Raw genomic sequence first — 15153 nt, forward strand, 5'->3', positions numbered from 1 at the left:
CCAACCCCTCAGTTAACAAGCCATTCATGCTTCACTTCCTTACTAGTGATGGCTGGTAAAATTGGGTAGGGCATTTTAATATTGATGTAGCTTCAGTACTTAAGGTGGCATTGCTGAATCACGATCTTTTTGATAGGGCACAATAATGCTTTTTAAAATGTTTGTGCTTGGAACTAGAGATTAAATCTCAAGGTTGTGGCTGTCTTCCTAATTTCTTCTTACCCTCCTTACTGAGTTGAGACCAGCTGCTTCTTTGTGGTCTGAGGCCCTATCTATAATGCCGTTTGGAACTATATTATATGGCCAGTGTAGAATAATATAAAACAGTTTAACTGCATTTTATGAGTCTACACTGACTATATAATGCAGTATAGATGGGGCCTGAGCTTTCTCCCTTCCCCTTCCTGTCCCCATAACCCCCTTCACAGGACTTAATATCTGTTGGGTGGTGGAAGTGCATGGAACTGTATGTGTGAAACTATGCACATAAGTAGAATGTTGTCCATTGTGTTTAAAATTATTTATTAATATGTGAAATAGTTCATACTATAATTGTTTAAGTTTGTTGGACTAGGTCTTTCCTTATTCTACATATCTTATATGAAAGCATCTCACAAGCAGAATCTTCCAGTCCACCTGATATATATATCTATATTCCATGGCTAGACCCATCACTTTGCATAATGCAGAATATATTATGCTGAACACCGGAAGTTAAAGGGATCAAGAAGACATAGTGTGAATATGTCAGAGTAGGTCTTCTCTAGCAATACTTTTCTGTCATTTCAAGATAAATGACACTAATTTTATAGTAGTCTCTTCAGCAATCCGCTGTTAGGTGATCTGAGGCTCTTGTAGAAAATGTAAGCTAAGGATTCTGGGTTCTGGAAGTGCCTTTGAACAGATATCTGCATATATATATTATACTGTCAGACAAATAACTTACTAGATGTGTTGTCTCAGTCAGCCCTCTGCACTTTGCTGTGTGTCATTTTACATAGCTCTAGTGTGCTTAAACAATAGGTGGCATAATAGACTATAATGCTGCTTTTAATCACTAGAACACCTACCAAGATGGAAGGACTGGTACAAGGATAACTAGGAAGAGTAATCACACACATTATAAACAAATGGAAAGGTATCTAAATATGTAAGTAGTCTTGTCTTGGTCAGAAGAATATATCTGGAGGTGCCCCAGGTTTTGGCGGTGGCCAGGGGAACATTCGCACAACTAAAACTTGTGTGCCAGTTGTGCCTGTACCTTGGGAAGTCAGACTTGGCCACAGTAGTCCATGCTCTTGTTACATCCTGAATAGATTACTGCAACATGCTCTATGTGGTGTTGCCTTTGAAGGCTGTTTGGAAGCTTCAAGTAGTCCAATTGCAGCAGCCAGATTTCTCACCAGAGCAACGTAGAGCCCCCCTGCTAGGTCTGCTCCACCAACTGACAGTCTGCTACCAAGCACAATTCAAAGTTCTGGCTTTAGCATATAAAGCACTAAATGGTTCCAGCCCAACTTACCTATCTGAATGCATCTCCCTGGCAGGTGCGATTGGTGGAGGTGAGATACAGGACCTTCTAAGTAGTGGCCCCTCAGTTGTGGAACTCCCTCTCTAGTGACATCAGATTAGCCCCCTCCCACCTGACCTTCAGGAAAAACCTGAAAAACTTGGATGTGGGACCAAGCTTTTGGATAATTGATTAGTGCAATATGAGAATATGGAATAGTGCAATGATAACTGGAATGGCCTGGACTATGATATTGGATTATGTGATTTTAATAATTTTAATGTTGAAAAGTTTTTAGCGGGTGTTTTAATATGTATGTTTTTATTTGTTGGAAATGTATTGTAGTCATTGTATGGTATCGAATTGTGCCTTTATGTACATTGCTCTGAGCCCCCTTTGGGTTGAGAAGGGTAGGATATAAATATGGCAAATAAATGAAGAAATACTCACCAAAACCCATTGATGTATTTATTGTTCACAGGGCATACATAGCATTGAACAAATGGCCTTTGCCTCCCTCTCCTTTCCAATTCTATTCTCTATCCAAATATCCCAAATTCTACCAACAATGTTCATGATATTGTCTGAAAGCAACCTTTCCTTGGTATTCCATGTCAACTGTTTGACTCACAGAAGGTTATAATATACTTACAAACAAGGGCCCATTCAAACAGGCCTTTAACCCAAAACCTGTCTCGCTTTACCGGAGCCGTCCAAATGACGATTCCGGTAAAAGCAAATTAATGAGGAGCAAACTGGGTTTTTCCCAGATTACTTTGCATTAATTAGATGCCTCATTAAATCTGAATCTTATGGAAAGATCCAGGTCTAATGAAACATTGAGACTGTGGAGACTGACTCTCGGGATGCATCATGCATTTTCCAGGGGTCAATGTCCATAGCTAATTTGCACCTTTGGTCTCCTGGAGCCCAAAGGTGCAGGATAGCACCCACCTCCTACTCCCAGTCCCTGATTTACCCCCTAAAACTTATTGAAAAGGATCCCTGGCCAACATGGAGCCTTTCTCATGCCACTATGATGCAAGGAGAGGCTCTGTGGCAGCCAGGGATCCCTTTCATTAACTTTTAGGGGGTAAATAGGGGGCTTTGAGGTGGCTTCATGCTATCCCAGTTTCAATTGGAACAGCATGTAGCCATGCAGGAGGGAAATCCAGGGGTTGAGGGAGGTGGTGAGAACTAGAACCCATGCTGAATTGGGTTACTTTAACCCATTTCAGCACAAATTATAGCTATGTGTGGAAGCACCCCAAAGCAGTCTCAAAATAAATAGTAAACAACACAAGAAAATTGAAAGTGCTTCTACCACAAAGATCATTAAAAAAGAAGCTTATACAGAGATATAGTCTCATATTTCCATAAAAGAAAAATAATTGAAGAATGGAATGAACATTCTCAATGTGAAGTGAGAGATGAAAAAGTATCAGCTGATAGACCTGTCTTCTCTACCTTGTGCTCTATTTATATGTTCTAAAATTCAATATCTTTGTTGTCAATCTTTTCCAGCCTTCAGATTTTAGAGATTCCTAACAATTACTGAACATCTCACTCGTATTATTAAATTCTATCAGAACTGTGTTCTGCCCTCAGAGTTCATAAGGTAATATCTCTGCCTGTTTTATATGGCCAATTTCTAATTTTACTTGGCCTGAAACTGGAAGATTGGTGTGAAGATCCCTTACCTTGCCAGCCTGGGTGGCAGGGCCTAGGAGAGGCAGGCTAGTTAGTTTCAGCCTTAGAAGGCCTGGCAGAGGGCAGCAGGAGCCATTTTAGTTTAGGGAAAGCTCCAGTTCAGAGAGGCGGAGTGGCCTAGGCCTGAGCCAGCCTTAGAGCAGCCAGGATTGGTTTGTTGAAGGGGGGCGGAGTTAGACTGTTGGAGGGAAAGAAAGAAGCTTCTTTAGTCAGTCAGTCTTGTTGATGTTAGAGTTAGAGCAGGATTACAGAAGGGTTTTAGGAGTTCGTGATTAGAATAGGCAGTTTGCCTGAAGTTTGCCAGCCAAGTGAGCTGTGGCAAACTGGGTACAGCTATTTAGGGAAGAAATAGCTGGGTTTTGTAATTTGTAACAAAGAAAGAACCATTCTCATGCAACCGTTACGCTTACAAGAACAAGAACATTTTATCTGTAACAGCCAAGCTTATTAAACTGCATTCACTTCATTCTGTACTATATTAAATAAACTTTCCTTGTTATTTTTGAAACTTAAGCCTGAGTCCAGTGTACATTTGTGGATTTAGTCCCTTTTCCTTTTAAATCAACCTCACCTGTTTTTTTCCCTTCAAAGAAGCCCTTTAAAAGACACAGTACTTGGTGGTCTAAAAAGCCTTTTCTTAGTTTAACCAGCTAGAGGGTTCCTGTTCATTTAGTGTATGGTGGCAGCGAAAGTTTAACTGAAGAGACATCCCCTCAAATGTTCTATAGGTGCCAGTGAAGTCTTTATTTTAAAGGAAGGACAGTGGTGGGATCTGTTTGCCCCCTGTCCAGTTATATTGTTTAGCCATAAAGGAGCCTTTATAATTTGGTGTAGATGGTGGGATTGATCGGATTGCCATCTGCGTAGTCTTTATAATTGGTTGGCAGTGGTGGGATTGTTTGACCCCCTGTCCAGTTATATTGTTTGGCCACACGCCGTGCCTTTATAATTGGCAGCTATGAGAAATAAATATGGAGGAAGGAAAGCAGAGAGGAATAGTTGAGTAATAGTTTCTGATCTAAAGTTCCCTCATCTGCATACAAAATTATGCTTTGCAGTGGAGGAAAGTAATTATAGTTGGCCCACAATTCTATGTAGGAATTGGAAGGACGAATTTATATCAGTGTGCCTCTATTTATATGAGTTCTCACTTTTCCTATGATTTATTCTACATGATTTCCCACCATTGCTGCAAAAAGAGTTTTCACTGTTTGTATAAGAATTACAAAATGTAGACGGGGAACATGACATTCCTAGTGATGATCAAGAAAGTGAAAACTTGTAAGATTTAGGATTCTTTAAAGGAGGTTGTATTGGACTTTCCTTATTCAGAGAAAGTGACACCTTCATAATGCTAACAGAATCTGTGGCAAGGCATAAAGGATCTTCTGCTTTCAAGATATTTACATATATGCCAGTGGACAATATTTATTATTTTTGAAAATGGGGGATGATGAGCAAATACAGCAGATGAAAAAGAAGGGAGAACAAGCACAATTTTGCATATATAAATATATAGTGGTTTTGTATTAGCATGTTTTGTAGAAAAAATTGTGTTATTCTACATATTATTTTCTGCCAAACACCTGCTAGTGTGGAAATGAAATCCAGAAAGAGCACTGTGCAAATGATAGAATGGGCAAAAGCTCATACCTACCAAAATACCTGAGGGATGAATTAATATGTCTCTATTTATTATGTTTCTGCTGAATGTACATTTCAACCTGAAGGTGATTCATAGGTTTCAGTAATTAGATTAGTTTATAAAAAAAGACATTTTAAAAATATTTGTTTGCAGAAATGTTCATTTTGCTCCCCCTCTTCCCAATTTGGTAAATCATGATAAACTGAGATGTTAAGCTCAGGGGGGAAAATAAATGTAAAACTTGTTTACTACTCCAAGGTTTCAGTGGTACTAGGTCTTGTTCTCTTTCAGTTTTTAAAGGGGACACTTTGGTTAAATGTTTTCTAAGAGCAAGCAAGGGAAATGTGTTGAGTTATATTGGCATGTTTCTTTATAGCCAGATGATGCTCTGTTTTTCAGAATGTTGTAATTAATAGCTAGTCATGAAATGTAACTGTTTGTAATACTGGTTCTCATATACCAAAACTATGGCCCAGATATATGACTCAAGGCCCTTCCATACATGCCAGAAACCCAGGAGCCAATGGGTTAAAATAGCCTGCTTCTTCCCAAGTGTGGCAGCCCAGCTGCCTTCTTGATCCCTTTTTCACCCAAACATCACACAGATCAACAACAATGAGTTTATTAACAAAAGAGTATCTAATATAAAAACAGTTTCAAAATAGTGGGTAAAATAAGCAGACTAAATATTCACTCAAATACCAGCAAAACCCAGTATGCACAAGCAATTTCAAAGTTACATCCACAAGCTAGATTTCCAGGAGCTTAACAAAAAGTAATAATCAATTCTGAATATGAATTCCAAAAATCACCGAAGGCAAAAGCAAGAAACTGTAATCCAAGGGACGTTGCACTTAAACTATAATTATGTCCAAAAGCTTGAAAACATGGACATGACCATAATCCAAAGGCTTGATATTTGAACTTGACTAAACCTCAAAGGCTTGAAACTTGAAACAAGATTTATAATCCAAACAATAGGCATGTAACTTAAACAGGAAAGAAGAAAACAAGAACAGAACTCCTAACTCAGAGCTCCCAAGACAGGCAACTTGACACATGAAAATCCAGTGTTGATCTCCCCACCGAACATTGACTCTAATTCCTTAAGAATACTCCCACTTGCCCATGGCATCAGTCTTTTTCATGCTTGGGCTTCCTTTGTTCATCTTTCAGCCTCTGGGAGCAACAAATTTGTCTCTGCTTCACACTATCCCTTCTGAGCTGTAAACTCTGGGTTATCAGTAACGCCCCCCCCTGTTTCCCCCACATTCTCATGAGAATCACTGCCTGTTTCCCCAACAACAGATCTACCCAAAGCATTCCCATCCTCTCAAAAAGCACTTTCACTTTCCCCCAAAGAAACACCAGATTCAAAAAGAAATTCCCCATCCTCATCCTCAAAGACTTCACAAGCTTCTGTCCCCAACCTGAACAGTGATTTTTCTCTTGAGGGGTGGCTACATGCCTTTCAGGCCCCCATTTCCCCCCCAAAAAATTACTGGAAGGGCCTGCTGATAGCACAGGCCCCTCTACACAGTACTCCTGATGAGCAAAAATGACACCAGGTGGTGTGTTTTGGGGAGGGGTGGAAGGAAAATCCTCTCCCCTGACCTCCTGACATGCCATATTTGCATGCCAGGAATACTCTGCAGAGTAAGATATTTTGGGGGAAATGGGGGGCTGGGGGAGAGATGGGCACCCTCCCACTCCTTCGGGTTCCAGTAGCCCAAAGAACCAGGATGGCTGTAGGGACTGACCCTTGGGACTGCAGAAGTAGTCCCAGGAGTCAATCACCACAGGCACAGCACCAGGAAAGATCTGGATCATAGCTTAAGGTCCAGAACTTTCCAAGTGTTTTACTAATCAGGAGCAAACTGGGAAAACCCAGTTTTCATCAGATAATTCACTTTTACCTGAGGCATCATTTGGACACCTGCGATAAAAGCAAGACAGGTCCTGCATTTTTAGCCTGGCTGGGAGGGCCCTCAGGCTCCTTCTACACTACCATATAAAATCCAGATTATCTGCTTTGAACTGGATTATATGGCAGTGTAGAAGGGGCCTTAGTATTCATGATGTTCTCCACTTCATCGTAAAAAGTCAACAAAATAGTAAAATTTTAATTATCCCTTTATTCTATTTGCTAAATTAAATTTCTTAATTTAAAACTGTGAAATTATTATTTTTGGTTTTATGACTGTATTGGAGACTTACTTGAAGTTTGTGGATGAAAACTTTAAACCAGAGTCCTCTAATTCAGACATAATGAATCTGGAGCAGAGCTTGGCCCAATCTTTATTAGGTTGTTGTAGGTTTTTTCGGGCTATATGGCCATGTTCTAGAGGCATTCTCTCCTGACGTTTCACCTGAATCTATGGCAAGCATCCTCAGAAGTAGTGAGGATGCTTGCTGTAGATGCAGGTGAAATGTCAGGAGAGAATGTCTCTATAACATGGCCATATAGCCCAAAAAACCCTACAACAACCCAGTGATTCCGGCCATGAAAGCCTTCGACAACCCAATCTTTATTGCTGGCTGGGGCCCCTTCCACACAGCTGTATAAATTGGATTATATTTATTTATTTATTTATTATTTATTTCTTGCATTTGTTAGCCGCCGCTCTCAGCCCTAGGGCGACTCGCGGCGGCGTACAGTACAAAAGACACTTTACAAAAGGGGTCAAACAACAATTAACATCACAATACATACATCAACTTATACTAAAAATCCGCTGCGTCATATTTATGGGATCATAGCCAATCTCGTCGTCGTAGTTCAATCCGGTTGTCATTACCCGTAGCATAGCACTTAGTTAAAGGCCTGCTCGAAGAGCCAGGTCTTCAGGCCCTTACGAAAGGCCATGAGGGAGGGGGCCTGTCTGACATCAGCAGGGAGGGAGTTCCACAGCCGGGGGGCCACCACCGAGAAGGCCCGCTCTCTCGTCCCCGCCAGACGTGCCTGTGAGGCAGGCGGGACCGAGAGAAGGGCCTCCCCGGATGATCTCAAGGCCCTCGTGGGCTCGTAGGCCGAGATGCGGTCTGCAAGGTATTTTGGGCCGGAACCGTTTAGGGCTTTGTAGGATAACACCAGCACCTTAAATTGGGCCCGGTAGCGAATCGGCAGCCAGTGGAGCTGGGACAGCAGGGGCGTTGTATGCTCTCTGCGTCCTGCTCCCGTTAACAACATGGCTGCCGCGCGTTGGACTAGCTGCAGCTTCCGGGCCGTCTTCAAGGGCAGCCCCACGTAGAGAGCGTTGCAGTAGTCAAGGCGGGATGTGACCAAAGCGTGTACCACCGTGGCCAAGTCAGACTTCCGAAGGTACGGTCGCAGCTGGCGCACGAGCCTAAGCTGTGCAAATGCTCCCCTGGTCACCGCTGAAACCTGGGGGTCCAGGCTCAACGATGAGTCCAGGGTCACACCCAAGCTGCGAACCTGCGCCTTCAAGGGGAGTGCGACCCCGTCCAGCACAGGCTGTAACCCTATACCCTGTTCGGCCTTGCGACTGACCAGGAGTACCTCTGTCTTGTCTGGATTTAGTTTCAGTTTGTTCGCCCTCATCCAGACCATTACAGCGGCCAGGCACCGGTTCAGGACTTCGACGGCCTCCTTAGTAGCAGGTGGGAAGGAGTGACAGAGTTGGACATCATCTGCGTACAGGTGACACCGTACCCCGAAACTCCGGATGATCTCACCCAGCGGCTTCATGTAGATGTTAAACAGCAAGGGGGACAAGATGGAACCCTGAGGAACGCCACAGGTCAACGGCCGTGGCGCTGAACAGGTGTCCCCCAGCAACACCTTCTGAGTACGACCCTCCAGAAATGACCGGAGCCACTGCAGAGCAGTGCCCCCAAGACCCATCTCTGCAAGGCGCCCCAGAAGAATACCGTGGTCGACGGTATCGAAGGCCGCTGAGAGGTCCAAGAGCACCAACAGGGACACACTCCCCCTGTCTAGCTCCCGGCGCAGATCATCCACTAAGGCGACCAAGACCGTCTCGGTACCATGTCCCGGTCTGAAACCAGACTGTGCCGGATCTAGATAATCCGTGTCTCCCAAGAATACCTGGAGTTGTGAGGCCACCACGCTTTCCATGACTTTGCCCAAGAAGGGAAGATTGGAAACAGGCCGAAAGTTGTCCAATTTAGTGGGGTCAAGTGATGGTTTCTTCAACAGCGGCTTTATAACAGCCTGTTTTAGGCTCGCTGGAATCTTGCCCTCCCGAAGGGAGGCATTAACCACCACCGTTACCCACTCGGCCAATCCCCCTCTGGCCTCCTTCAGAAGCCAGGATGGGCAGGGGTCTAGGATGGACGTGGTGGGTCTCATTCCTCCAAGTATCTTGTCCACATCCTCGGGTTTCACAAACTGAAAAGAATCCAACAAAATCGGACAAGCAGGTGCTTGTGTCACATCCACAGAGACTGCATCTAATGTGGCGTCCAGCCCAGAGCGGATCAAAGCGACTTTGTCTGCGAAGAACCGAGCAAATGCTTCACAGCGCGCTGTCGAATTGTCAGGGCTCCCACCTAAAGTGGAGGGAGTTAAAAGACCTCTGACAACCCGAAACAGCTCCGCCGGACGGTTTTTTGCAGACGCAATAGTGGCCGCAAAGAAAGTTTTCTTTGCGGCTTTTATTGCCGCGGCGTATGCCCTTAAAAAGGACACAAACCGTGTTCGGTTTGACTCGCTTGGGTCTGAGCGCCACACGCTCTCTAGAACCCTCTTCCTTCGCTTCATCGCTGCCAGCTCCTCAGTAAACCAAGGGGCTGGTTTAGCTCGGTTACTCGAGAGGGGACGTTCCGGAGCGATCTTGTCAATAGCCCTGGTCATCTCCCCATTCCAGAGAGCGACTAAGGCCTCGACATGATCACCTGCCGCGGTGGCGGGAAACTCCCCAAGAGCCGTCAGGAATCCATTCGGATCCATTAGCCTCCTGGGGCGGACCATCCTAATGGGTCCTCCACCCTTGCGGAGGTTAGGGGGCGCAGTGAGCCTAAATCTAATCAGGAAGTGGTCGGACCATGGCAACGGAGAGATGGACAACTCCTCCACACCGCCACCCTGCTCCCATCCCTGGCAGAAAACCAAGTCCAATGTGTGTCCAGCACAGTGGGTGGGGCCAGTTATTCGTTGGGACAGCCCCATGGTTGCCATGGCGGACATGAAGTCCTGAGCCGCACCTGTGAGGGTTGCCTCGGCGTGGATGTTGAAGTCCCCCAGCACAAGAAGCCGTTGGGACTCCACCGCCAGGTTCGAGACCACCCCCGCTAGCTCAGGTAGGGAGACTGTAGTGCAGCGAGGTGGACGGTACACTAGCAGAATCCCTATTCTGTCCCGGTCACCCACCCTCAGGTGGACGCATTCAAAATTTGTGGTCTGCGGGATGGGGCTCCTGGTTAGATGGATGGAATCTCTATAGACCACTGCGACACCGCCTCCCCGTCCTCCGGATCTAGGTTGGTGCTGTACGGAGAAGCCTGGAGGACAAAGCTGGGTCAGGTTTACCCCTCCAGCTTCATCCAACCAGGTCTCCGTAATGCACGCCAGATCTGCCCGCTCCTCCAGGATTAAGTCCTGGATCCAGGTCGTTTTTCCGCTGACAGATCTGGCGTTCAGCAGCACCACCTTCAATCCCGAGGGCCCGCTCACCTGGCTACACCAATTTACCTTAGGAGACCGGTTGGGAGTTATTAATTTAGATAGGTGGTCCGAATTAGGCCGAATTCGAGGTCTCCTTCTTCCGCATCTCCTCCTTCCCACCACGACCTCTATGGGGGCCCCACGGCTAGTGGAACTCCTCCCTCCCTCCATGCCGCGATCTAATATCAAGGACCTGATTCCTGCTTCCTCAGCTGTGTGCTTTGTTGGATCCTGCCAACATCCTTTCTCTCCTTCCTCCCTCCTCTCGGCCCCATTGGGCTCCAGCCCACCTCCCCCCCTGGCCTCTCCGCTAACTACTAGTAACAGAGATAGTATTAACAGGGGGGTGGGGGGCCACATGGATGATAATAGCTACAGATGGTGAGGACGTTTCAGCCGCACCCGTTAGACAGTTTATAAAGTGCGAGAGTGCAAGAGTCTTAAATGCGATACAGACGGCAGTAACCACTCGGTTGACAACACTATGTTCTGTAGGGCACGTACATAGAGTGCAAGATTTAAAGTGCAGTAGGTGCCTGAAACTGAGTCTCAGTATTCACTAAGGTGCGGCATAGAGGGTAGGGAAGGGGCGTAAGTGCCAGAGAAGTTAGCAGCGGTGGCAAACGCCCTAAAGTGCTAAAGAGGTCTTATATCAACTTAGCAGCGAGGACAACCAGGAGTGTGTTATGATAGTATATGTAGTCACACTGTTACGAGACTGATAGTGATAACAATTAGTAAAATTCCTATGATTCAGGTGTACCTCTAGACGGATGGTCTAAGCGCGGATAGGGCATCCGGCGGTGGTATACACGGCGGCGGTCAGCGCCGTTGGTCTGTTGCGTATCTATCAATCCAAGGTGGGCCAGCTCAAGGGTCTACACGGTGTTAAGGCCGGCACACGAGGTCTACACAGTATTAAGATCTACACAGTATTAAGCCAACACAGAGAACTACACAAATATTCGGCCTGCACAAGAGGTCTACACAGTATTGAGGACTACACAATATTAAGTCCGCACAACGATCTACACAATATTTGGCAGGCACAGGAATCTATATGGAACTATGGACTCAGATAATCCAGTTCAAAGCAGATCTGCCTTGATGTTCTGGATTATGTGGCTGTGTGGAAGGACCCTTATTAAAATAAGGTGTGTGTACCTGGAACCAATACCTGTAAATGATAAATTGTGCTCATGAGGAGCAATTTTGCAAAGTTTGGAAATGTTAGTTTGGCGAATACAGATCCCAGCATGCCCCAATCAGGAATAAGCATGCTACCTAGAAGATTTGGGGAGCTATAGTCAAAAAGTTGTCTTCTAAAGCTCTGAATTGTGGTTGTGAAGTTAATCAGTCCACCAGATGAAATTCCAATCAGTGCAGTTTTGAAATAAAAATGGATTGACAGCGGTTTTCTGATATGTATGCAAGATGTTTTCAAAGCTCATCATGTTCAAGTCAGTTTACTTTTATTTGTGTTTATTTAATTCTCTAGAGCAATGACTATTCAAATATTATCTTCATTAATTCAAACTTAAACTCTGAATCCTTTACTTCACATCCTAGAACAACTATCTTTCTTTAATTGTTTCTTGGAGAATTTTAGATACTTCTAGAAACTAGTACACCACAGGAATCCCTGTGGTATGCATGAGAAAAAGATAATAATCTGAGTTGGTCATCATGTTATGATGTAGCTTCGCATTAGAAGAACGAGCATGGCCTTCCCCCATATTGTGTATTTCTTACTGTTTTGAGGCATTTAGAACAAAGTTCAATAGCTCTAATCTCTGATTTTGTTCAACTACAATTTTCTGTATAATTCAAACTTGCAGAAACTCATGCTTAAAACTAACTATGGTTAGTAGAAGCAACACAACATGGGATGCCTGTGTATGAAAGTACCTTCTTTTACTAACCATAGGTGAAATTAATCATGACTTAGGATTTAAATAATATCCTAAACTATAGTTACCATATTTCCCCACACAATAGTTGCACAAACCCTTTTGTGTGTGTGTGTGTGTGTGGGGGGGGGGGGGGGAAATCTATCTCTATTCTCTGGTTTCATTTTTGATTTATTTCTTATTTACAATATTTCTATCCCGTCTTTCTCAAGCCCGAAGGTGACTCAAAGCAGCTTACAAATTGGCAGCAATTTGATGCCATAACAATCCACAATATACAATTAAAACAGCATTATAAAATCAATATAAAATCAAAACAATACAAAAACCACTAAAAACATATAATAGAATCATAGAATCATAGAATCATAGAATCATAGAATCAAAGAGTTGGAAGAGACCTCATGGGCCATCCAGTCCAACCCCCTGCCAAGAAGCAGGAATATTGCATTCAAATCACCCCTGACAAATGGCCATCCAGCTTCTGCTTAAAAGCTTCCAAAGAAGGAGCCTCCACCACACTCCGGGGCAGAGAGTTCCACTGCTGAACGGCTCTCACAGTCAGGAAGTTCTTCCTAATGTTCAGATGGAATCTCCTCTCTTGTAGTTTGAAGCCATTGTTCCGCGTCCTAGTCTCCAAGGAAGCAGAAAACAAGCTTGCTCCCTCCTCCCTGTGGCTTCCTCTCACATATTTATACATGGCTATCATATCTCCTCTCAGCCTTCTCTTCTTCAGGCTAAACATGCCCAGTTCCCTAAGCCGCTCCTCGTAGGGCTTGTTCTCCAGACCCTTGATCATTTTAGTCGCCCTCCTCTGGACACATTCCAGCTTGTCAATATCTCTCTTGAATTGTGGTGCCCAGAATTGGACACAATATTCCAGATGTGGTCTAACCAAAGCAGAATAGAGGGGTAGCATTACTTCCTTAGATCTAGACACTATGCTCCTATTGATGCAGGCCAAAATCCCATTGGCTTTTTTTGCCGCCACATCACATTGTTGGCTCATGTTTAACTTGTTGTCCACGAGGACTCCAAGATCTTTTTCACACGTACTGCTCTTGAGCCAGGCGTCCCCCATTCTGTATCTTTGCATTTCATTTTTTCTGCCAAAGTGGAGCATCTTGCATTTGTCATTGTTGAACTTCATTTTGTTAGTTTTGGCCCATCTCTCTAATCTGTCAAGATCGTTTTGAATTCTGTTCCTGTCCTCTGGACTATTGGCTATCCCTCCCAATTTGGTGTCATCTGCAAACTTGATGATCATGCCTTCTAGCCCTTCATCTAAGTCATTAATAAAGATGTTGAACAGGACCGGGCCCAGGACGGAACCCTGCGGCACTCCACTTGTCACTTCTTTCCAAGATGAAGAGGAAGCATTAGTGAGCACTCTCTTTGTTCGTCCACTTAACCAATTACAGATCCACCTCACCGTAGTTTTGCCTAGCCCACATTGGACTAGTTTCCTTGCCAGAAGGTCATGGGGGACCTTGTCGAAGGCCTTACTGAAATCCAGGTACGCTACATCCACGGCATTCCCCGCATCTACCCAGCTTGTAGCTCTATCGAAGAAAGAGATCAGATTAGTCTGGCATGACTTGTTTTTGATAAATCCATGTTGACTATTAGCGATGATTGCATTTGTTTCTAAGTGTTTGCAGACCGCTTCCTTAACAATCTTTTCCAGAATCTTGCCCGGTATCGACGTGAGGCTGACCGGACGGTAGTTGTTTGGGTCGTACTTTTTTCCCTTCTTGAAGATTGGGACCACATTGGCCCTCCTCCAATCTGCTGGAACTTCTCCCGTTCTCCAAGAACTCTCAAAGATGGTTGCCAATGGTTCCGAAATGACTTCCGCTAGTTCCTTCAGTACTCTTGGGTGTAGTTGATCTGGCCCTGGGGACTTGAACTCATTAAGAGCGGCCAGGTATTCCTGGACGACTTCTTTCCCAATTTGGGGTTGGATGTCCTCCAATCCCTCATCCACTCCATCTTGCTGAGGTTGAAGACTCTCTTTTTGTGAGAAGACCGAGGCAAAGAAGGCATTAAGTAGTTCTGCCTTTTCCCTGTCCCCTGTCAGCATTGCCCCATCTTCTCCTCGAAGAGGTCCTATCGCCTCCTTGTTTTTCCTTTTTCTACTGACATAAGAATAGAAGCCCTTTTTATTGTTTTTAATGTCCCTGGCAAGTCTGAGCTCATTTTTTGCTTTAGCTTTGCGGACCTTTTCCCTACAGGTGTTGGCTATTTGTTTGAATTCTTCTTTGGTGATTTCTCCCTTTTTCCACTTCTTGTGCATGTCTCTTTTGTGTCTTAGCACAGTTAGAAGTTCTTTGGACATCCATTCTGGCTTCTTTGCACTTGTCCTATTTTTTCTCTTGTTGGCACGGTTTGCAATTGCGCCTTGAGTATTTCACTCTTGAGAAATTCCCATCCATCCGTAGCTCCCTTGTCTTTTAGTATCTGTGTCCACGGAATGCTGTTCAGCGTTTCCTTCATTTTTTGGAAATCAGCTCTCCTAAAGTCCAAAATGCGGGTTTGACTTGTCTTAGTTTCGGCCTTCCTTTGTACCTCAAATTGCAGGAGCACATGGTCACTTGCCCCTAAGGATCCTACCACTTCGACCGCATCGATCAGGTCCTCCGCATTTGTTAGGATGAGATCAAGAGTAGCCAATCCCCTTGTTGCCTCTTCTACCTTCTGGACCATGAAATTGTCTGCAAGGCAAGCGAGG

The sequence above is a fragment of the Anolis sagrei genome, chromosome 3, assembly GCF_037176765.1.
Source record: "Anolis sagrei isolate rAnoSag1 chromosome 3, rAnoSag1.mat, whole genome shotgun sequence".
Classification (NCBI taxonomy): Eukaryota; Metazoa; Chordata; class Lepidosauria; order Squamata; family Dactyloidae; genus Anolis; species Anolis sagrei.